Below are 23,650 nucleotides of genomic sequence, written 5' to 3' on the forward strand. Positions count from 1 at the left end.
CTCCCGCGCGCGCGGGCAGGCTGGGTTGCGATCCCGGCGACTGAAGGGTACGTTAAAGATTACCTGGCACAAGGCAGTGGCGAGCCAGTAGGCAGCAATCTCCACTTTGATGTCAGCTCTGCTCGGCAAACAAACGCCCTCTTCCTAGCTTTGCACGACGAGCCTCACCTCTTGCCTTTAAAAATAACTCCAGCTACTGACATTCACCACCCAGAAACTCTTGGCAGGGGAGGAAGAAGAGGAGGGACGCACCGTTTCTATGCTCACAGACCGATGAGGGAACACTGCACCTGGAGTCTGGGTTTGGTTGCTGAGCAAAGCTCCAGAGAGACAGAAACCAAATCGTATTCAGCTCTGCTGCTGCCTTACTTGGGTTTTTTTTTCCCCTCCTTTGCGTTCCTCCCCTTCCTCTCTAACCCCCCACCCCTCCCCAGCTCACAGCAGTATATAACAAAATATAGGTGCGGTGTCTTACAGCACCCACTCGCTGCACCTGCTGCAGGTCAACCGAACAGCAAGGTTAAAAAAAAAAAAAGAAAAAAGAAAAACAAATCCAACGAGACAGAGAGAGATTACACAACTTGTGATCTCTTTCCACTTCATAAACAATAGGCAATAGGCAAGAAATTCCTTCTCGTTAAGGCGGAATGCTATCAACAACAAAAGAATGTGCCCTCTTGCGCACTTGCTCCACTTCAGCTGGGAGCCACAGGAAAAGGTACGCAGTTACTTAATTCATAAGCTACGCACAGCCCTGTCATGCGAAGGGTTTCTCAGTCAAGGTACTGGCACCAGAGTCTCACAGTACAGAAAAGCTCCACTACAGCAATTTAATACACTTTAAACTCTTCTTTAACATATACTCACTGGGTATGATTATTATTAAATAAATCCACAAAGAAAACAGCAGCTGCTTCTAATACAGACTTTAAAAAACAAAGACTTTAAAAAAAGTAAAGCAAACCTAAGAATTCCCACAACCTTCTGTTTTGAAAGTCCCTAGGATTCTAGTATTTCTTATCAGTCTGTAAACACGGCTTCATTCAAGGAAAATATCTGAACGAGGTATTCCCTGTGCGGGCTCTGCACCCCCACATTGGAAAGACGGAAAGTGTCCCATGCTGTGAAGGTTATGTCCCAGAGCCAACCGGGCAGGGGGAGACAACATGACAGGCAGTGATGATGGGGGACACAACACGGTGATGGATGAGGAAAGGAGGCTGGGAAGGATAGAGGATGGGCAACCTCACCTCTGCCTCAGCACCAGCAGCACTCAAGGGGCTGCCTGCACAAGTGGCCAAGGTAGAGTTCCATGCTGGAGATGCAACCCCAGGAGGGGCATTTACTCTTCCTTTCCATGCAATGCCCCTACAGGGAAAACTGGCTAAATAGAGCATTTTTAGTCAATAGTTGGGCATCACATCAACACTAAAACCTCAAGGACTTCAAAAGATGTAATTTCCTCTGCATGCAAGAGATCGTCAGTTGAAGTCCCATCACGAGAAGGACAGTAACTACTTGTTAAACAGCAACACGCGTGCAACTATCAGATCAGTATTCAGGAGCCTACAGGCAGGTAGAGCAAAGAATGAAAGCAGCACAGCAGAAGAAACAAGTAGTTGCAAGGTAATGAACAGAACTGCCACCAACACCAAAGCAACATGCCCCAATTGGTCTGACCAGGCACCAAAACTTGGAATTAGCTCCCAAACCTACGGGTTATGTCAAGGCATTGTACAGGTAAACAAGGAAGAAGCCTCAGAGATTTAGAGAAATGGATGCTGCCTACACCCCAAGTGCAACGAAAACAAAGCAGAGGAATTGCTCATCAGTGGCTGCTCTGCTGCACAACAGCCAAGCTGTTGGATTACAAGGGAATTACCTTTGAAGGTGTCACAGCAATTAAACCTACCAAAACATGATGAATAACACGGCCCCCGAGACCATCATCACCGACAAGAGTCAAGACCTTCAGAAACGGGTCAGAGTCAGTGGGAGATAACACAGGAGGTAGAACACAGCTAGTCGTGGCTCTCACTGGTGTGCAGGATAAAACATGGTTCAGAATATGCCTCCCACCAGCTCCCAAGCCAGCGGTCTGATCACACCTGACATCTCACAGGTGACTGCCAACACCAGCTCTCCTCCAGTCAGGGCCTGGAATTCACCCCCTGAGCATCAGGAGAGGTTACCCAAAAGGTTGTTTCTCAGGTTTGGATACTGACACGAAAAGGTGTCATTTCAACAAAATCAGCACCTCTAAATACTGTCCTTGCCAAGTTATTCTTGACCATCCCTAATCATTGTAGTAAATCACAGAAGCTACAGGTCTCAAAATAGCTAGCAGTCTTTTTAAACCCTACCAGAATAATAAACCTGCACATGAATTTTAAATAGCACCACAGAAATGAGCGGGGGGGGGGGACACGCTATCAACCTTGCAATTAGATTTATCATTATAAACGAACATGAACATTGTTCAGTGATTAATGCACTCAAATATAGAAGCCATCACACTGTTCCTTTTACCAGCATAGCTGTACTTCAATAAGACTAATGGTCGTTACCACTTCAGCTCAAAAGGGTATACTGCAATCTGGACCTCATTGTAACCGACAAAAAGGCCTCATTTTAAACACTCAGAACCCAGAAGCCTGGAGAAGCACAAAATACCAGGCCTATCTCCTGGTGACCACAAGTCACCCAAGCAGCATGCTTGAGAAAAAAGGGGTTTTGTGCCTGTGTCCACACCCTCCCTCTGCCACCGAGGTGTTCTCAATCTCTGTAAACGAGGGCAGGCTGTTCATATTTCAGAAAGGTTCAAATTAGTGGAGTTGCAGAGAAAGAGGTATGATGATGAGGAGAAGGGAGCTACAGAACGGAGAGAAGTGAGAACTTGATTCCGTTACACCGATAAAATGGAGTGTGGGAAGCGATACTGCTGCCATCTACCAGCACAAGGGGAGCAACACCAGAAGGGGAGAGAAGAGCTGCCCAGTCCAAATGCAAGGATCCATGGGCAGGCAGATCAAAGGCATTCATGCAAACATAACGTTTCTGGCCGTTAAAAGAGAGAGCTTCTGAACTGACTAACAAAGACAATGGGGACAAAAATCAACTAGATGGTTTTAATACAGAGCTGGATCAACGCGTTTCCGCGAGCATCTGAAGGTGGAATTAGCATCATACAATTACGGGTCTTAAATCACAACAAAAATAAAGCCTGAAGCCTTCACCACAAAATTCAAGTACAATTCCCTCACGTTATTACTACTTCTAAGTGTTTTGGTGGGAGGAGGTGGAGAGTTCGGATGGAGATTGAGGGGGACTGTTTGGGGTATTTTTCCCACCCAGATTATTGCGTGATGAAACAACAGAGAATTTTAGATGCTCCCAGCACAACTTCAGTTTCCCACACGCCGCACAGACTTACATTAAATGCGCACCGCAGAACGCTGACTAGGTAGAGCTATTACCATTCAGCATTTCATTTTTGCCTCAAACTTCAAAGTAAACCGCACCCAAAAACTCTGCAAAGTCGTAACATGGGAGAGACAGAGCCAGCAGCGGGAGGTTGGTCATCCACAAGCAGACATTTAAATACCACTGTTAGGAGGAATGGCAAACGATACCACACACTTTCAGGCATGCACCTGCCTTTCTGGTCCCCACGGGGCATCGCTAGCCATAAAACCTTCCATCTACCCGATGCAAAAGTATCCCCCCCTAACCATCACTGAGGAGGAGACAAGATGGCATGCCCATATTGAAAGTGAGACTGTGGTCCATGCCCTCCCTCCAATGACCTAGCAGAACAGGGTTGCCCTTCTCACTCTCACCTCCTCACGGACATGAGGAGAGAGCTGAGTTTTCCTTGTCCTTGCTCACCAGCCCTTCAGCAGATGAATGGGGCAGGAAGAGCAGGGCTGCTCCTGCAGGGCTCCTCATTCCCATCGCTATCCTCGAGATTGCAAAGAAGAAAGAAACCAGTTACTGTATGGGGAAAGCATGAGAATACAGACACCTTCCTTTTAAAAATAATTTAAAAAATTGGGGATCATGACTGGCAGTGGTGCAGTTTGCACCCATTACCAGCTCCTAATGTATGTCACCACGGCAAGAATTTGAGGCAAAGATGATGTGGCACTATGAAAAGACAGGCAAAAATATAGCGACGGTGAGGCAACAGTGGGGAAACACACAGGTTACTCAACACCTTAAAACACAGGGGAAAAAAAAGGAAGGGCAGTTCTAAAATGGAGCAAATAGCATGAGCAACAGGGAAATGGGTGAAAAAACAGGAGTAGACACACAAAAACAATCAAGAAGTTGTTGACCTTAAATAGGAAAAAAAAAAAAACCACACCAACACAACAATCTGAGAAGGGACATACAGTGGGTAAAATGCAAAAAGAATTTAAAAGTCTCTAAAGTGAAAGAGCATGAAGTAAAAGGTAATTAAGAAGAGAGGTCTCCGTATAAGACTGTGTAAAGATCTTATTTTGACTACTTCTGTGCAACGCAACATCCCACTAAATTCAGCTTGAATGTTTGAGCTGCAATTTAATTAAAAAAATAAATCCCTCATTATCATCATTATCTGGGTGAGGCAGGAATATTAATTTAAACAAGTGTGTAAATACCTATGCTTTCTTTAGGGTACAGTCATGCCATGTGGTAAGCCTGTCTTCTCTTAACTGTTTCTCTTCTCTCTGTTCTCCCTCTTAACTGTTTCTCTGAAACCCGACGCATGAACTGAAACACAGCAAGATCTCACAGACATACAAGTTATGGCACATCTTTCAATTCGGTCGGCATCTGGGAGAAAAACAATTTAATTAAGGTGGTGTTTTTCTGTTTTTCCTGGCTGCATCAGCCAACACATGAAGACAGTCCCTTGTCTCTTACACTTATGCAAATACGCAGCATTTCAGTTAATGCCCTTACTTCTACTGCTATTCAAGCATTATTTTGATGTTGGGGTTTTTCGTTTGTGTGTGTGTTTTTAAGCTTTTTTGGTTTGTTTTTTTCTGAGTATGAAGGGCAAGGATGGAAACATAATTTCATAATGGCATCTGATGCTCCCAGGACTGTGAAGCATATTTTCATGGAAGTATTACAGCATCATCCAGGCCGTGTCTTGGTGCCAGAAGTTGTTTTGAATTTCCAAGCTCACAGAAAAGAAAAAAAAAAAAAGAAAGAAAGAAAGAAAGAAAAAAAAAACTCAGTACCTACAGTGCCTAGCAACAAAAACTTCTGACATTTTAGGAAGAGAGACTGATGAATCTTTTTGGCTACAGAATTCTATAAATCATCTGCATAGATCCTATTTAACAGGCATGTTTCTTAGTACTACATTTATGAAGACATTTGGATTTACCTTTAAAGCCTACACTGTCTCCTTCAGCTCTGCATTCACAACAAACTCTCCTTTCCTTATTGGCACCCACATTCCCTTAAGTAAGGGCCTACTTCCATTAAAAAAACAGGTATTTTTTAAAAGCTGAAAGTGTTTTTCATAGATGCAGCATCCCACTGACCACTAAAGCTGGCTCAAATCAGCTCAATACGGAATTCTGAGCTGCACGTTGCAGCAGCATGGCTGCACGGCTATGCGTTGTTTATGTTCCGCAGTGGGGTAAGGGAGGAAACCTACAGCAGGAGCTCGTTGAACAAGTCGGTTAACTTGCTCTTCCTCGGAGGTACGTTTCGGTTATTAGCGCTAGATGCGGGTGCGGGGTGGGGGCACAATGGGCGAGGGAGGAAGAGACGGGAGTGGGCCTGAACCAACCTTGTGGTCTGACCACAGGCCTGGGAGCCAGGAACTCCCAATTACCACCTTGGCCTTGCACGTCATGGTGCTCAGTGCCCGTCACCCACTCATCCCATCTGCAGAATGTAATCCCAGCTCCTACAGCACTTTGTATTTCTCTGAAGGCTGCTAATGGGTTCAACCTTGAACCAAAAAGAGGAGGAGGAGTGGCTGGAATAACTAAACTAGTTTTTTTCCTCCCTTTTTGCGCCCAAAACTAAAAATAATAATTAAAACAATCATCCTGCAGGCATAATTTGACTTACAGTGACCTCAATGCTTCTGTTGGGTAAATTATCCCACCTATAACAGTGTGCAGAGAGCACTGTATTGGCCAAAGATCAGAAACGGTGCTAATTGCTTTGCCACTCCCCTCCGTGTGCCCTTCATTGTTTTTCCATATCATGTAAAATAATAAATCGCTGTTATCCTTGACACAAGGATCCCCTGCCCCAAGCTCTATGCATCTATTAGAGATAGCAACTCTTCAACGATTCCCTTCCAGCCTCCCTCTCAAACAGTAGATGCTCCTGCTGCCAGAACGCAGGAATGAAACTTTCTCCAAACTCCCGTTACCCTGGTGCGCCCAGTATCAGTGATAGCAAATCACACCCCGGAAAAGGAACATTCCTCTTTGCCGTTGCAATGCACAGGTCTCGGCAGAATTCAACCACATTCTGAAGCAGCCTTAGGTACGCAGCATTTTGGAAAAAAAGGCCCATCCGGCCCGCCCTGCGATGACAGCAACTGGTCACGGACCTCTGTAAGACCAAGGTGTGTGCTGAATGATCTTCCCCAGAGTTTGTACCCCAGCCCCACACACTACCCACCGCCCTGTGTGACGGCCAGCGGAAGACCTCTCTGCCCAGCTCACCTCACTGCCTGCAACCTCTTGAGGTCCACAGTTTCTGTCCAACAGGAGTAAATGAGATTAAGGAAAACATGCAACAGAAATTAATGGGGTGGGTTTTTTTGAAGCAGGACTTCTAAGTTGAGAACTTTCAAGGTGCTGGACACAGGAAGGGACCCAGTGACTCAAAATCCCTCACCAGGCCTGTGTCTCTTGCCATGGTACAGCACAACCTTCGCTATGACATTACAGCAACAATGTGTAACGAATGAGCCCTTCCCTGATAAGAGAGGGTGAATATCAGGTTATAAACTGCAGGTGTGTTTCTGGGATGTCACTGCTACCAAATAACGCCAGCTGGAAAGAACAAAGGCAAAAGTACAGCATCTGGGCACCCCGGACAGACATGCCTGGTTAATCGAGAGAGATCTCTGCACTTCACAGCCTCATCCCATTTCGGATGAGACAAAGGGAATTTAGCTCACCCACTCAGAGGCATTCTTACTGTAAAGAAATTATAGGCTCAGAAAGCCAGTAGGGAATAACTGTCCTGGGCTATTTCCATATTTAAACAAGCCTTAACTTTCCCACCAGTTACTTGCATTTCAGTTAAGTTGTGGGGGGAAGGGAAAACAATTAAATAATTAAATAAAATCAAGTGATGTGCTTTTCACCCCAAACGGTTTATAAAAAAAAAAAAAAACAAAACCCAACACAGAATTTAGAAGCGAAATGTGTAAAATACTCCAGTGCCAAGTCACCCCACTACACAGAACTGGAATGACAGTAATCCACTTAGAGGTGAAACTCCCTTGAAGCCTAATGAGTAATAAAAGAAGTAAAGACCTCTTGTTCTCAAAACACTGAAAATTTTGGCAGAGCTTGCTCTACCTCCCCTCACCATTTTCTTTACTGGTATATACACAAGTTTTTCTGTTTTGTTCACACAGGTTAACAATACGATAAAGATGAAATTCAGCCCCCTGCATACAGGGCTAGAAATACAGCAAATCGCCTCAGATACTCAATTCACATGGTCTTTTTAGACTATGATTCAATACTTCAGTCCTCCTAAAAGAGGAGTTTGCGATTTCCTCCGAGTCCATCAGCAGATAGATTTCTTTTGTTTCTCAAGAGAAGTAGCATCCTATTTAACCCTTGCTGCCCTACGTGGGCTCTTCCCACAGTGTGGAGAAGCTCTCCCTGCACGCTCGGGTCAACAGGCAGGTTCGGAGACAATCTGCCTGGCAGCCCATCTGAACTCCTGCATTTAGTGCCTTGTATTCCTCCCCATCCTCACGCCCCGCAGAAGGCAAGCTCTGTCACCGCAACTGCTCGGCACCCCACATTCGGCAGCATTTGGTGTTGGCATCGTTATTTAATAGCTCTTTTACATACATCACTGGAGGAGGGTGATTCAGCACGGGTATATGGGTGCGGAGGTGTTCAGACAGGCGTTAAGAGATGTGGTATGAGGATTTTGCTCCAAACAGAAGAGTGAATAGCAGAGCTGTACAGGCCCAGCACTGATACCGCAGGAAAAAAATATTATCACTGCTGCAATTAACATCTTTCTTTGGAAATTGCCATGAATGTGCACCGCACATCAATAACATTCTTGGCAAGCCAGAAAGAAAAGCACTGTAGTGTCCAGCTTATGAAGATTTAACACAGATAAACACCAACTGCTGCAAGAAATCTTAAAACCACGCTTCCTTGGCAAAGGCAGAAGAAATCAGACTATAAATGTCACAAGTATGATTTAAGGTGTGTACCTTTTCTACGTGGTTGACTTTTTTTTTCCAGTTAGGAAGGAATGTTTCTTTACAAACACAGAAACAGTCATCAGTTATTTAAGGAAGTAAAAATAGCACACAAATGACAGAGTATACCACAGACTACAGCTGATTGAGTTGATAAATGGAAATTTGTTGCAGTTCATTTGGCAACCATATTTATGTATTTTGTTAAGTGCTGGCAAGTTGAGGCAAAAAGGGTAATACTTTTACAGAGCTTTGGGTTAGAGCAGAAAGAGGGATGAAAAATTTCCACATTAGAAAGTTCTTGCTGCCAATCACATTACTTTACAGTTAGTTTACAAGAATTTTTAAATTAATTAATTTGCATTTTGACATCTCATCCCAGTAACACGCTGGAAGCATCAGTTTGGAAGACATGATCTCATGTAAAGCAGCTTTGATTCACAGAGATCAACCAACAGCCTCAGCACTTACTGTCCCGTAACAAAGAGACTAGAGCAAGTAGTTGAAACACCATTTGTTGAGGGCTGCAGCACCCATACAACTTCTCCCCAGTTATGTCTGCTAGATATGTTTCACTTCATCATCATCCACCCAAAACCTGTCAAGTTCAATCCAGCATTTGGGTTTCATTCTGTCCGATTGAAGACTTGAACAGCTATTAAAAATGTCACAAAGAGTTTGCATCAACCTCCCCTTTCCCCACACCCTACATTTCAAAGTGTTTAGGCAGCAACAGAAAACAATTAAAGGAAATTCAGAGTTAAGGCTGAAACGTACCATATGTTTTCAAGTAGAAGGACACAAAGCATCAGTAAACCACTGCCGAGATTAATACTCCCACTATCAGGCATTGAAAGACTACAGAACAATGTCATCTCTAACTATTAATAACCATACTTCCTTTCTAGCACACAACCCTCTTTTCTTAATTGTCTAGCAGAGGTATTTCCATACAAGCCACATTCCTCTTTCCCATATGACAGTAGAAAGAGTACCAGAACTGATTTATAGTTCACATACATTCCTATCAGGTCTTGCATCACTCCTGACATTTGTTAATTTATAGTTTTAAGTTCTCATATCAGGCTTTTTTTTTTTTTTTTTAAAGTTGGCATTACAGTCTATGAGAGAACTGGACTGAGAGTCAAAATTTGACGCCTACCCTACTCTGACTTACTGACTGACCTCAGGAAAGCCACTAAGTCTCCTCTGCTCAGGCTCTGCTATCTTCAGGTCTAGAAATGAAACCACAGAAAAGATCTCTTTGCAAAGTACTCCAAGATCTAACATTTTAAAAACTGCACGTGAGAGGAACTTTTGACTCTTCAGACTTTTCTTACATTCTTAAGCATAATGATCAGATTTCTAAAATGCTTCATAAATTTAAAAAGACTTAAAGATTTAAAAAGAAGTCATAACTACTTGTTTTTTTCATCCCCCAGTTTGTGTGCCTATCATTCTCCTAAATTTGAAGCAACATCTGCTTAGATGTTTGAAGTAATGGCAACTGTGACTTCTGAATTTTACAACTGATGCATACATGCTAATTTCCAATTACACTTTTCATAGCAATGACCAAAAAAATCTCACTAAAAATTCATTAAGTAATAAATTTAACATGTTGTTTGATGGTTACATTTGAAATACCATCCTGTGTCACTTCTCAGGTGAAAAGATATTTTCTCAGACTAATATAAATTCTTTTTTGTCCAGGAAACTTGTTTGAGCATTTCAGCTGGACCACTGATCAAAGTAAAAAGTTTCCCCTCCCATGTAATTGTACTTGTCAGAACAAAACTAGATGCTTAAGGTGTATCCTAGTCACCTGTTTGGTAACACTCATGCAGAAGCCCTCATCTGGTTTAAGCCCTTTTAAAACCTAAAGATGTTATTGCACTTACCGCAGTAAGCATACCACTACGCATTAAAATACTTTTCAGTATTTAATAAAACTGCATCATTTGCCATAGCAGACTGATTTCTAGCTAAGTATAACAACAGGTTGAAGTATCTGGAGGAAAAAAAAAAAAAGAAGGAAAAAAATCCAAATAAAAAAACAAAAGCCATGGAGAACATGGTACCTCAAACTGCTTGTTTGTTTTGTTAAGTACAGTAAAATATGATTAAAGTTATGCTGTCCTTCCTAACAATTACCATTTTTTTATTTAAAAAAAAAAACCACCCCCAAAAAAACCAAAACAACTCCTGCTTCTCACAAGAAAAAGGAATAGTACACTGGAAGCTTTTTACCTCCAGCATAAAAAGGATATTGAATGAAAAGAGGTAGATAACTACTCTGATCTCAAGTGCTTCTGAGCCTGCATTAAATGTATAGGCTGCCTTATAAAAGGGAGCACACACTGGATGAAGGGCATGAGTTCTGTCAGACCCTATTCACTTTCACTTTCTCCCCATTGCTCTTAACTTTCACACATACTAAAGTTAAGAATAAAAGTCACATGTAATACTAAATGGTCCTGTAAAACAAAAATGTCCACTCACCCAGGCAAAGATTATGCCAAGTCACTAGAAATCTCTTAAAAAAACTTGCCTACTGAATTCCCCAACAACTTGCTGAGCACATTCACCCCAAAACGGGCGCTGATGCCTTTTAAACTTTGTTTACACCTTGAAATTATCAACTTTTCAGAAGGGATGTGTATCGTCTTGTGCCTCGCCTTATGAAAAGCAATACCAAACTCATCAGCTTCCAGGTGAAAGACATCAAGCAGGACTTACGCAACTTCACTCTTCGCAGCAGCACCGCATACGCGTTCACCCTGGACCTATGAATTTACAGTTCACAGACAAATCGAAACCCCGAGACCCGGATCAGCCACAAGGAAGGGCAACGGAGGCCGGGCTAAAGGCAGGGCCCACAGCTGCCGTGTTAGCCGTGATGTGTTCTGGTACTCTCTTCTCTGAAAAGGTGACTACACCTTCAGAAGAAAAAGCAATGCCCCTCATCACTCAGTATTACTCCCTTATCACTGGAAAAATAAATGTCAGACAAGCAGACAGGGGAAATCAAATGGTTATCAGCTCATTAGTCAGCTCTCAACCAAAAATCATGAGACTGTTTCTTACGAGCATTTAGGACACCGTTAGTTACTGCACAACCAGCAATTCCAATATTTTGGGGGGCTTGGTAGCAAAGCAAAGTAAACAGCAATAGCTTTTATGTAAGTTAGTTAATTTATTTGTGTATTTGCCCCTCCTCATCTGCCATGAAAGGAGAAGGAGTTCTGTTATACTCATTTTCTCATACCAGACAAGCTATTACTGTAATTACTAAAGTAGCCCATACTAATCAAATTCACAGAGCACGAGTTTAATATTTTAAGATTCAAATTGTTAAAAAAAAAAAACAACAACAAAATGCAGGAAGACAGGAAGTATCGACCACTATAAAGTCTATACTAAACACATGGAGGTGAACAGCAGCACAAAATAAATATTCAGAATTTTCAGGATGAAGGAATGAACTTTAGAAGTACAGCTGCTTTGAAAAAAGGATTCTTTTTTAAAATGAAAATAAGCCCTTTCATATTAATATTGCCATCAGATTTTTAAATTTAATTGCAGGACATAATAAATTTGATTCTAAGTAATCTAGAGAAGAAACTTTGTTGCCAAATCCTAAATAAAATATACAACTGAAATATATTTTCACTTGCAAGTGTGGATTTTACAAAAAAAAACAAAAACAAAAACAAAAAACCCACCAGTTTAAAAGTATCCTATATTAAAAGTCAAGATGTCATCTGCATACCATTCCTCTGCAACACAAAAAAAACCACCCTGTCAAGAAAACTTTCCCACAGAAAAGGAAATTTGGCCAGCTCTACATGATGACAAGAGATAAGGAAGTACCAGGGCGGTTACATGGTTTGCAGTGTTAGGCACAAAGGCTCAGAAAAATATCTTTTATAGGCAGCATTTCTATCTTCTCCACCCCGTCTTTATCTCCACTTTCACTGTGGTATAGCTTTCTCACATACTTGTCCCTTCTTACCTTTGTTATCCCCCGTTTTCCTGGTTTATGAGGTGCATGCCAATGATCTCCATAACAGTGTCGCTCTCTCTCACTGTCTGAGGTGGTTGTCTTGGTGCAAGTGGAATTAATAGCTTCTGATATATTAAATAAGCAAATTATAGAATGTATAGAATGGGGGCCTACAAGGAAGTTGGGAGGGGACTTTTTACAAGGGCCTGTAGTGACAGGACAAGGGGGAATGGGTTTAAATTGAAAGTGGGGAGGTTTAGATTGGATATCAGGAAGAGGTTCTTCACAGAGAGGGTGGTGAGGCACTGGAACAGGTTGCCCAGAGAAGCTGTGGATGCCCCATCCCTGGAAGTGTTCAAGGCCAGGCTGGATGAGGCTTGGAGCAACCTGGTCTAGTGGAAGGTGTCCCTGCCCATGGCAGGGGGGTTGGAACTAGATGATCTTTAAGGTCCCTTCCAACCCAAACCATTCAATGATTCTATGTACTGGTGTTACATTAGACTATAATAGAGGGAGAGATGTTTGAGTAGCATGTGTCAGGAGGGCATGTTGGGCCTTGGTGAACCAGGAAAATAAGGGTTTGAAAAATCCTGCCTGGAAAACTATCAAGATGCTCTTCACCCTAAAGGAACACTAATTCCCCACAAGAACAAACAAAAAAATCCCACTGTACAGTATTTCAGATGCACATGTTCAGAAATGGGACTGCCTAGAGACACACAGTTTCACTCTCGTGTGAAAGGGAAATAAAAGTTCACTCAAAAACCCTCTGCCAAAGCTGAAGAACTTCACGAAGATGATATGCGGGGCTAATACTCATCCAGCCCTCACACTGAGAGTTGGACATATCTCTACTTGTTTTAAAATAGGGACCAACTTAAGAAAGAAGCAGTAATAGCATTTAATTTACAATTCTAAAAAACCCAACAGCTTTCTACTCTACCCTGTGGTTTGACCGCAGCCCTCTGACGCGATGAAACACTTCCCAACCACAGAGCAAAGCGTTGCACGTCCATCTAACTCACAGGAGGTGCAAGGAAATACACATGGTCTTGAACAACCCCATCGGTACGCTGCAAGGCAGGGCTTCCATTAGGTACCACTCCCCAGAGGAGATACTGGCTCTAACTCTGAATTTGCATCACCACCTGCTCTCAGGTGGAAGCTTAAACTAAAATTTTGCCTTGCTACAGAGCATAAAGTTATTTATCCTGAGCAATGTATTATTCTGGCAGGTATGTCGAGCTTGTACGTACTATACAAAACTCATTCATCTTCCCACGCTCTCATGATGTCTTAGGACTTTCATCCCCCTTCATGATTCCCTCTGTGTTCAGCCAGCTGAGTTGGAAATGTGAAGTTTCTAGGGAACAGCGGCACTGCAGCCAGAAATGCACCTCAAAATTCTCTGCAGGCCCTTGGTGGAAAATACATTGTCAGACCACAAAGTCCTTCCCCTTGTGTATCCAAATCCGTATCCAAACCATCTCATGTGCTGGGATTCAAGCTGAATGTCTGTATTTATTAAGAACCAGGTTATCTTTGGGTTTGCTTGTGCTAAACATTCATCTTATTTCCACTACCCCCACCAGCCAAGAACTCCAAGCAAAATAATTTTGCAGGATCTGAACCCAGCAAGATTTATCAGTTCAAGTCATTTTCTTTAAATCCCATCTCTGTCATACCTAAGTATGGATCAGAAAATGTGGATTTTTAGGGCAGACTGCACTTGCACTACTGTGAATAATGAAATCCCAACTTGCACAACCCTTTGATCTTTTGGTTACCCTTTCCATGTCCCCCAGAAGTACCAGAGGGTTTCAGGAACTGCTACTCAGTGCCAGTCTGCTCACCCGCTCTGCTGTCCAAGGGAAAATATATGCATTGTGCTTTACACAAACTGTGTATGTCAGACAGCTTGAAAGATAAGCAGAAATTAAGTTTTTGTTTCTCAGAACGTATTTTAGTGCAAAGGTTTTAAACAAACAGCATTTTAAATAAAATGGCCAAAATCAAAGCAAAGAAACCAACAGCCACGTCCCAGCTGACTCCCTTCAGGAAACCTACGGGGAACATCACCGTCTCTGAAACCTGCCATGCGCTGTTAAAAAGCGGCACCTTTCTGCGACTGCTGCTGGAGCGCTCTGCACCCTGCAGATGACATGCCACACTGCTCAGGAATCCAGCTCAAGAGCTGCGTCGGCATTTCTGTGGTCACTCGTCTTTGACCATCGCTTCCCTGAAACAGCTCTGCTACTTGCCTTACCCACGGTGAAGCAGTTCACTTTTCCAAACTGGAACATAAACAAATAAGCGAACATGGCTAAGACGATGGCTAGATCTCACCCAAACCACACGAGGTACATGCCTCCCATGGAACAGAGAAAGCCAGGCTGCAGCAGCAAGCTGCTGGATGGAGATCAAGTCATGGCTGGGTCCAACTCTCCCTCCCAACGAGTTTTAACAAACCTGTCAAAGATGTTCAGTTTTGGGCCCCTCACTACAAGAAAGACACTGAGGTGCTGGAATGTGTCCAGAGAAAGGCAGTGGAGCTTGTGAAGGGTCTTGGAGCACAAGTCCTGTGAGGAGTGGCTGAGGGAGCTGGGGTTGTTTAGCCTGGAGAAGGGGAGGCTCTCCAGGGAGACCTTATCAGTCTCTACAACTACCTGAAAGGAGGTTGCACAGAGGTGGAGGTTGGTCTCTTCTCCTAAGTGACAAGTGATAGGTCAAGTTGCACCAGGGAAGGTTCAGACTGGATAGTAGGAAAATTTTTTCACTGGAAGGATTGTCAGGCATTGGAAGGGGCTTCCCAGTGAAGTGGTTGAGTCACCATCCCTGGAGGTATTTGAGACATGTGGACAAGGTGCTTAGGGACATGGTTTAGTGGTGGACTTAGTAGTGTTAGGTTAAGGGTTGGATTTGATGATCTTAAAGGTCTTTTCCTATCTAAAAGATTCTATGATTCCATGCAAGTTGCAACCTAGCCTTCCTGCACCTGTCAAATTCTGGATACATCTAATAAATTTTAAAGTTTGCCTGGTACCAATTCAGCATTTTTGGTTAACCAAACACTGAGTTTCATTTCAGTATTTCATCATTAAAACACATATTTATTTATTCATTCCATCATGATTCAACCTGAACCACTGTGATCCACACTCTAAATCACTAGACAGTGGTATAATCAAACTAAAGGTGAAAGCTAAGGCTTATTTTCAGTTGACTAAAGTGTGGTTGCAATTAATGCAATCCTGCTCATATAAAGCAGTATTAGATTTTATGAGAATGAAGGTGTCACAAAAGCAAATGACATAACAAATTAATAATGCATTTTCTTCATTAAAAGAAAAAGCACCTCAGTTCCCCAACTCAAAAAAAAAAATTGCACTCACCATTCCATTTAAAACAGAATGTTTCATTGTTCATACAGGCTTTCACTTCCTCTTTTACCCAAGGAATTTGTTTGCAAAATAACCATAAACTCAAAGGAACAATATAATGCAACTTTTCTGGAGATTCAACCGAAGATGCCTGTTGAACACTGTATTTCTGTACTGCCAAAAAAAAAAAAAACCCAATGCCAAGTATTTGAAGTGAACACAAAGCTTAAAGATGACACTTGAATGGAAGACAAATATATTAAGTCCCTATAGAACAAAACCAAACCTGAAGAAATTCCAGGAGAGGAAGAAAAGGGGAGTGGGGGGAAGAAGATGTCTTTTAAAGCATTTGTTTTCTTCTGATAATCAGACTGCCACAAAACTTTCAAGAATATGGGGGGTTTGTTTCCTTTTTATCTGAAAAGCCAGGAAAGAAATGGATGTTATTTTTCCAGCTATGAATGTATAATTTGTTTTGGAAATGGACTTGAGGATGTGAGCCTAGGGGACCATAGAGAGAAGCTGTAGAAAAAACATGATCAAAAGATCTTCATATTAAAGGATTTGCAAGACCCACATTCAAGTGGTAGCATCTGTTTATCCTTTAGAAAAAAATGCCATCTCTTGAAGTTAAAACTTCCATCTGGTTTAAAAAAAAAAAAAAAGAAAAAAGTCCCCCTTATCAATAGTAATTTCTAAATCTCATAATGGCCTAGTGGAGAGCAATTAACGAAAGACTGAAAGATACAGAGAACAGCAGAAGTATATATACGAAGCCACACAAAACAGGGTCTAGAAACAGATTGTGGGAGTAGCAACCTACGAGCAATTAAAGTATTTCCAGAACATGGCAAGAAAGCCTACCACCTAATTCCTTAGCAAGCTCTTCCCATCTCCAAATCCTATATTTCATCAGCCACAGTATTCCAAGCCTGTAAGGTAGCAATGTTTGCTTTTCCATAAATGCACAAACCCATCATTTTTAGTTTGAGCTTTACATGCTGGGATGAAAGCTGGGCTCTTCAAAGCTGGTATAACTGAGCATATTCCTTTCAAGCTCGGGAAAATACATCCCCCTTCCCACCACGGCCATCATAAGCACCATCTTCTGAAACTCTCCTGCTATTGCCCTCATAATCACAAACTCCTGCAACTGAAGTATTTATGAAAAACCTTTTCCGTGGGCTAACACAAGACAACAGCTCTCTCAATTACTATCTTCAAGTGGTATTTTAACATCACCACCAATGGATGATCTTGGTTTATGAGAATCATCCACCTTTCGTCCCCTTTCCTTTATTTTTGAAGACTTGTAGGAACTAGAAAAAACTTGAAGAGCCAAAAATATACTACAAGGTAGGTATAAACTACACACCTAGTGAATACTCTGAATTTTTTCGTCTGGAAACAAACAAAAAAAAAATACATGTAAACCCAAGACTTCTTACAGTTATGATTCAAGACTACACTTAAGTCACCACAAAAATGAAATCTAGCCTATGGTTTTCTGGTTTGGATCAACTGGCTACTTCAGATGCCACGTAGGCAGTCAAACTGCTGATAGAATAACTGTGCTGCCATCCCCAGAATGATTTTGGTTTCATTTGAATTCTTTTTTAGATGCTTCACAGGAAAAGAATGTGCAGCACTCGTTAGTCACAAGCCTAATACCCTGAGCTTTTCTGGGACAAAGGCAACTAATACTTTCTACATTCATTTGATGTGGAAATGCACGTTCTCAGCTTGTGCAATAGTATATGGCAAGTTAACCCAATCTTATGACCTCCGGGCCAAGTTCACTACGCTTCTTCTCTAATGAGATACACAGTCGACCAGCAAAAGCAGATGTTTTGTTGGCTCATCCCATTAAAACATATAAATACAAGTATATAGAGACGTTTTGCATTCTACTCCTACTAAGAAACCAGATAACTTTCCCTAATGTTGAGATTGCATGTTTACCAGAAGGTGGGATTTCCTGCTTGTTACAGGAATCATGCATGTCCCTATTCACCTTGAGTCTTTTAAAATGAGACTAATAGTTCTGGTGACAGGACTAAGTGGTCTAGATACGCTGGTGACACAAATAGCCAAAGCAGCTACTTTCCCAGGAAAACACAAGGAAAAGAAAAAAATCTTTCAATTCATTTATCCACAAAAGCATTTCTGATGCTAAATGGCTACGAAATTTATCCTGCAGTCTCTGACCAGCAAACCTGTCAAACAGTATACAGGAAATCTTTAAAGTTTCCTGTGAAAACGATTACGTGATTTTTTTTTACCCCCCACCCTACGGACAACATGATTTACAGCCAAAACCCTGGCAAATCCCTCAGCTGAAACCTGAAAAGAGATCTTTGCATCATCAGAGTCATTTTAACGCAACCTAAGCTTTGCTGTGGGTGGGGAGAAGCAGATCCTAAAAATACTCGTGTTACACAGAACATTTCCTAGTCTGCCCTTTCTCTAATAGATGAACATCTGAAATGGCTTGTGAATGTAAAACAGGATAGTGGCCTTTAAATAACAAGTAACAGTATAAGTTTGTGGACAGGAGCCATCAGTGCTTGGTACATCTGGGGATCATGAAGCTTCATGCAGTGACAAGCTGGTTGAAGTTAAAGATCCAAATCACAGAACAGGTAACCTTTGCAGTGTCAGACAATGTATAAATGGTACAATTTTAAGTAAAAATGGTAATGAAGCTAAAATATTGAAAACTTAGGTTTTGCAGCAAGACCAGGTAAGAACAATAGGCAAGAGAGCACTCATTAAAAACAAGAAAGCTGAACTTCAGAGTCATACCCCGTATATTGGGTTTGATGTCATTACTCTGGTAGCCCAGAAAGCCAACCGTATCCTGGGCTGTATCCGGAGAGGTGTGGCCAGCAGGGCGAGGGAGGGGATTCTGCCCCTGTACTCTGCTCTGGTGAGACCCCACCTGGAGTACTGCGTCCAGCTGTGGAGCCCCCAATATCAGAAGGATATTGACCACTTGGAGAGAGTCCAGAGGAGGCCACGAAGATGATCAGAGGGCTGGAGCACCTCTGCTATGACGAAAGGCTGCGAGAACTGGGCTTGTTCAGCCTGGAGAAGAGGAGGCTCCGAGGAGACCTCATTGCAGCTTTCCAGTATCTGACGGGGGCCTACAAGGGTACTGGGAGACGACTTTTTACAAGAGCCTGTAGTGATAGGACCAGGGGTAATGGGTATAAATTGAAATCAGGGAGGTTTAGATTAGATGTCAGGAAGAAATTCTTCACAGAGAGGGTGGTGAGGCACTGGAACAGGTTGCCCAGAGATGTTGTGGATGCCCCATCCCTGGATGTCTTCAGGGCCAGGCTGGATGAGGCTTTGAGCAACCTGGTCTAGTGGAAGGTGTCCCTGCCCATGGCAGGGGCGTTGGAACTAGATGATCTTTAAGGTCCCTCCCAACCCTAACCATTCTATGATTCTATGATTCTACTCACCAAGCCAGCTATTGGAGTTGACAAACGATTGATCTTCTTAACGACGCCAGGCTTGATCTTGTTAATCAAACTAAAAAAGAAGTCACATGATTTTGTTACATAATCTACTTTATTTAAACATCAGTATTAATGGTTATCAGTAAACACTTTGCATATAGTCCTAATTTACATGACTCGAGCCAAGTAAATGTGAACCTATTAAACCTCCCCTCGAAATTTTTTAAAATCAGTTTTCCAAGAAGCGACAACAGATTGTAGAAGCAAAAAATGAGGCAAGTCACACACACACACGTACAAAATATTGCTGAGAATGGCAAAGTGAAGAAGAAAGGAAAAGAAAACGCCTGGGTATGCGTAGGAAGTGGATCTGTGTTTCTACTGCATGGGTGGTGATGCTAATCAGTTTCAAGTTTCCTATTTAAAGATTTTCTTCACATAGAATTTCTGATCCAGAAGAGGTGAAAAATATGTCAGAATGTTAATTTTCAGTGTTCAGTGTGAAAGTGCTGAAACTCCTTTAAGTGTAAGAATCAGCTTGGTTTTCATCACGCTATCTAGCCCAGTATGATGTGTGCAACAATCATTTTGGGTGCATACAATTTACACATGCAAGTCATTTCCGGTCTCAGCCAAAAGAGATTGAGCCTCATATCACTCTTACTTGATCCAAAATTCATAATTAAACTGAGAAGATAGGACAGACTGATGCATCACTGTTGAATACACGAGCCTAAACACACACCTTGTCCTGCAGTGAGGATGAGGCACAGGATTCTCTGCACCTTCACACCCAGGTTTTCAGTCACGGAGGTAGGGAAATACTGTGGTTCACTGAATTACACGCTAGACCACAGGTTCAACAGAAGAGGGACCTGAAGACACCCTGCAGACTTCATCTGCTTATATACCTTTGAGGGTTTTGGACTTACTCCCTCTTCTTGTTGCTGCTTGTCTGGCCAGATCCTTTACACCACAAAACATCTGTAAGGTTTTTGTGATCTACCCACGCCAATACGGAGTCAGGACCCAGAGTTTAAAACTCTGTGTGGGACTTGTTTTTGCTCAAGCACCAAATATATTTGGAAAATAAACAAAAAGGACAGAGTTTACCTATACACACTGGAATGGAAGAGAGATTTCTAAGTGCCTGCAGAAGAAGTAGTAATGGCTGCAGGTCCTGAGATTTTTCAACTGCATTTATTTAGTGTACAAAACACATTAGATAAATAAATAAATGAAGTCACTTCTTTTGTGTTTTTGAGGAAAAGTTATCTATCTTACAAAATTTTTCTACACTTGATTGTAGGCCAGGCTGGATGAGGCTTTGAGCAACCTGGTCTAGTGGAAGGTGTCCCTGCCCATGGCAGGGGGGTTGGAACTAGATGGTCTTTAAGGTCCCTTCCAACCCAAACCATTCTGTGATTCTATGATTGTTCTTCAGAACATGAAGTAACATGTGGTTGGGAAAACTTTAGTGACTTCCTCCCTCTAATGTACACGCAGGAGATATGGTGTAATGTAAAAGGGTTTCTTATGTCAGCTACTGATGCACACTTGGTCATTATGTTGGCCAAACAAATGAACTAGACTGCTATAGGAATACAGGGTGCAAATATAGGTCTTATCTGCTACAGTTTAAGTCAAATGCACCATCTCCAGAGATTATCTGTGGGCATTAAACTAGCCATTGCACAGGTGAACCAAGGAAACAATCAGTGTCATGTCTAGTTTGTTTCCACTATTTAAGATATTGCACTCTATTGACTTTGGTGAAAACTGGACATCTGAAAACCTTCCCCTGTGTTACTCTTTTCCATTTCCACAGAATTTCTGTGAAAATCACTTCTTGTACATCAAGTTTAAAAATTATGGCACAGGAAGAGAACTCTATGATTTAGTGCAGCATCATGAAGCATCTTTTGCTTTAAAGAAAGTTGTGTGCCTCCTAAGGCAAGCTGCTCAGCTGAAGGAGCTACAGAATGTTTTTCTTGCATATGGCTATTAATTACAGATAAATTTAACTTATTTGCATTTGGCAGATGGAGGCTCATATTCTTTTAGCAAATAAGCGTCAACAGTGAAGATATCGGAGGATTAAAGGATCACTGCCAATTCTTAAAGACACTATTTAAAAGTTGCAGCTGAATACAATACACACATTCCACTAAACACATACCTGAAGAAACACCTTCTTATTAAAAGTATGAAGTATTTTTATTACCACATTCAGTCCAGTTAACATTTGATTATTGAAGTAATGAAAATAGCATGTCCATGTGCACAGCATCATTCAATCCTCAGAGTGAATCAATTCCCTCATAACACAAAGACAGCTGCAGAAGCAACTAGCAAGGTAGGCTGTATGGGCAAAGGGTCCAGAGAAAAATAGTGGCAAGGACAGGTAACACAGTAATATTCACAGAAGGTAAAAATGCCTTTTTGCATTTGCTTTGATATGTAGTAAATACGTATATATATCAGAGAACTGAACCTTTACAAATATTTCTTTTGAAGTTAGCTTGGCTGAACAGCTTTAAGAGTGGCTCTGATACTTCATGTATTTTTTTAAACATCCCAGGTAGTCCTCCAGTGAGATTTCTGTCTTACTGGAGTTCTAATGACATCTACACCTGCCGTTCCTTAAAATACTAAGGGATTAGCACTGTTTCCAGTCCTGGGAACTTGTTCCAGTAAGTACAAAACCTATTACCAATATGTGGAAGATACCTGACAAGTGGACATTTTACACCTCTGACTCAGTCTAGCAACGAAACCAGACAAGTCAGATTAATACCAAGCCTATAATATGTAAGCACAAGGAAGCTTTTTAGAGAAAGAACTCCAAAAAAAGCTGAGGTCAGAGTTTGTTGTTGAAAGCAATAACCAAGTCAGTCCAGAAAGTACTGAAACCTGGACTGCATGTGCACATACATGAGAACAAAACTATGTTATGCTGAGACCCAATCCATTTACTTTTATCATCCTAAAGTGTGTGGTTTTGGGTTTTTTTTTAAAAGTGTGTTTTTATAAAGTATGCCAGATGACATCCAATAGATTCTACTTTATTGAGATACTTGGATGAAACCATAAGAGCAGTATTACTAATTAATAGACATGTTAAAGTCAAATGCATGTCTGTTATCTTTCATTTACAATTTTATAAAGTTCACTTCTGAAACATAGCACTTTTTAACAAGAAACTTCTCCAGGTATAAAGTGCTCTGCTAGGCATAGCTGGCTTTCAGGATTTAGAGAACAACCAGCACACAAAGTTTACAATTGTTTCTCACAAGGTTGTAGGGATGGAGGACAAAAGCACAAACCCAAAAACCAACAGCGGGTATAGGGGTAACTGAGTGCTTTGATCACAGCCATGGCCACACCACCTTGCACAAGCTGGAGAGAAAGCCCAGCGACACCATTAGCATTATAACCAATAAAACCAATCAGTGGCCAGAAGATCATCACAATCCTCTCAGGAACACACGAAGAAGCGTGTGGAACAACACATGGAACATGTAGATGGAAAAAGGGGATGTCTGAAAGCTGTTCCTCCTTCCCACAGAAAACAACAAGTAAAAAAATTAAAAGTTACTTGTGTCGAAATACTTTTGGTGCTTCAAAAGGCCAGCCAGGAAAGAGGCCACGTGACATTAACCTGGTCTAGTGGAGGGTTTCCCTGCCCATGGCAGGGGGGTTGGAACTGGATGGTCTTTAAGGTCCCTTCCAACCCAAACCATTCTATGGATCTATGATATAGGTAAGTCAATACTCACTCGCACAACAGGACTCCATTTTCTAGAGCTGCTCGGAAGTCTTTGGTTCCAAAGCTTTTCCCAGTAACTGTCTATAAAAGTAAGAAGTCAGAGTTAATTGGAAACAAACACAGTATCAGGACTAGCAAGAGTATCTAACGTACTAAAACCCCACCACTTTTCAATTCGATACTTAGCTCGTGTTACCTATTATTTTCTCACATTAATGTCAAAAGAAATAAGTTTTAAAAAGCATTTCTTTATGCCTCAAAAGAAGTCAGATCCAACATCTTCAAATAGTTTCCTCTAGAGTAAGTCTCACTTCAGCTGGTGTCTACAGGAATACTTATTATTTTCTAAAGCAATACCAGCCACACCGTAAAGCACGAAATAAATTTCAAACAGAAGTGCAAAACAGAGAAGTCTTATTTTGTATTTCATTTTACAGTGTGTATACTCATGATATCCGGCACAAAGTATTTTAATAGGGTTTTTTTTTTCCCCTGCCACATGCACCTAAGGCAGTGTGACTAAAGAACCGCTCCAGCAAGTCTGCATTACCACGTGCACATCAATTCCCATTACTTGGCAAGTGGTGGGACTATACTAATGGG

The 23,650-nt window shown here is 41.8% G+C and overlaps 1 protein-coding gene across 1 annotated transcript in view; it reads right to left on the bottom strand.

Moving 5' to 3' along the window:
• Positions 1 to 23,122, bottom strand: part of LMO7 (LIM domain 7) — a 95,436-nt gene extending 72,314 nt beyond the window's left edge. The window contains 2 exon segments of the mRNA XM_010160786.1: positions 19,282 to 19,351; positions 23,058 to 23,122. The gene's annotated coding sequence lies outside the window, so the exon portion shown is untranslated.
• Positions 23,123 to 23,650: the final 528 nt, after the last annotated feature.

This window comes from Eurypyga helias, unplaced genomic scaffold, assembly GCF_000690775.1.
Source record: "Eurypyga helias isolate BGI_N326 unplaced genomic scaffold, ASM69077v1 scaffold15681, whole genome shotgun sequence".
Taxonomy (NCBI): domain Eukaryota; kingdom Metazoa; phylum Chordata; class Aves; order Eurypygiformes; family Eurypygidae; genus Eurypyga; species Eurypyga helias.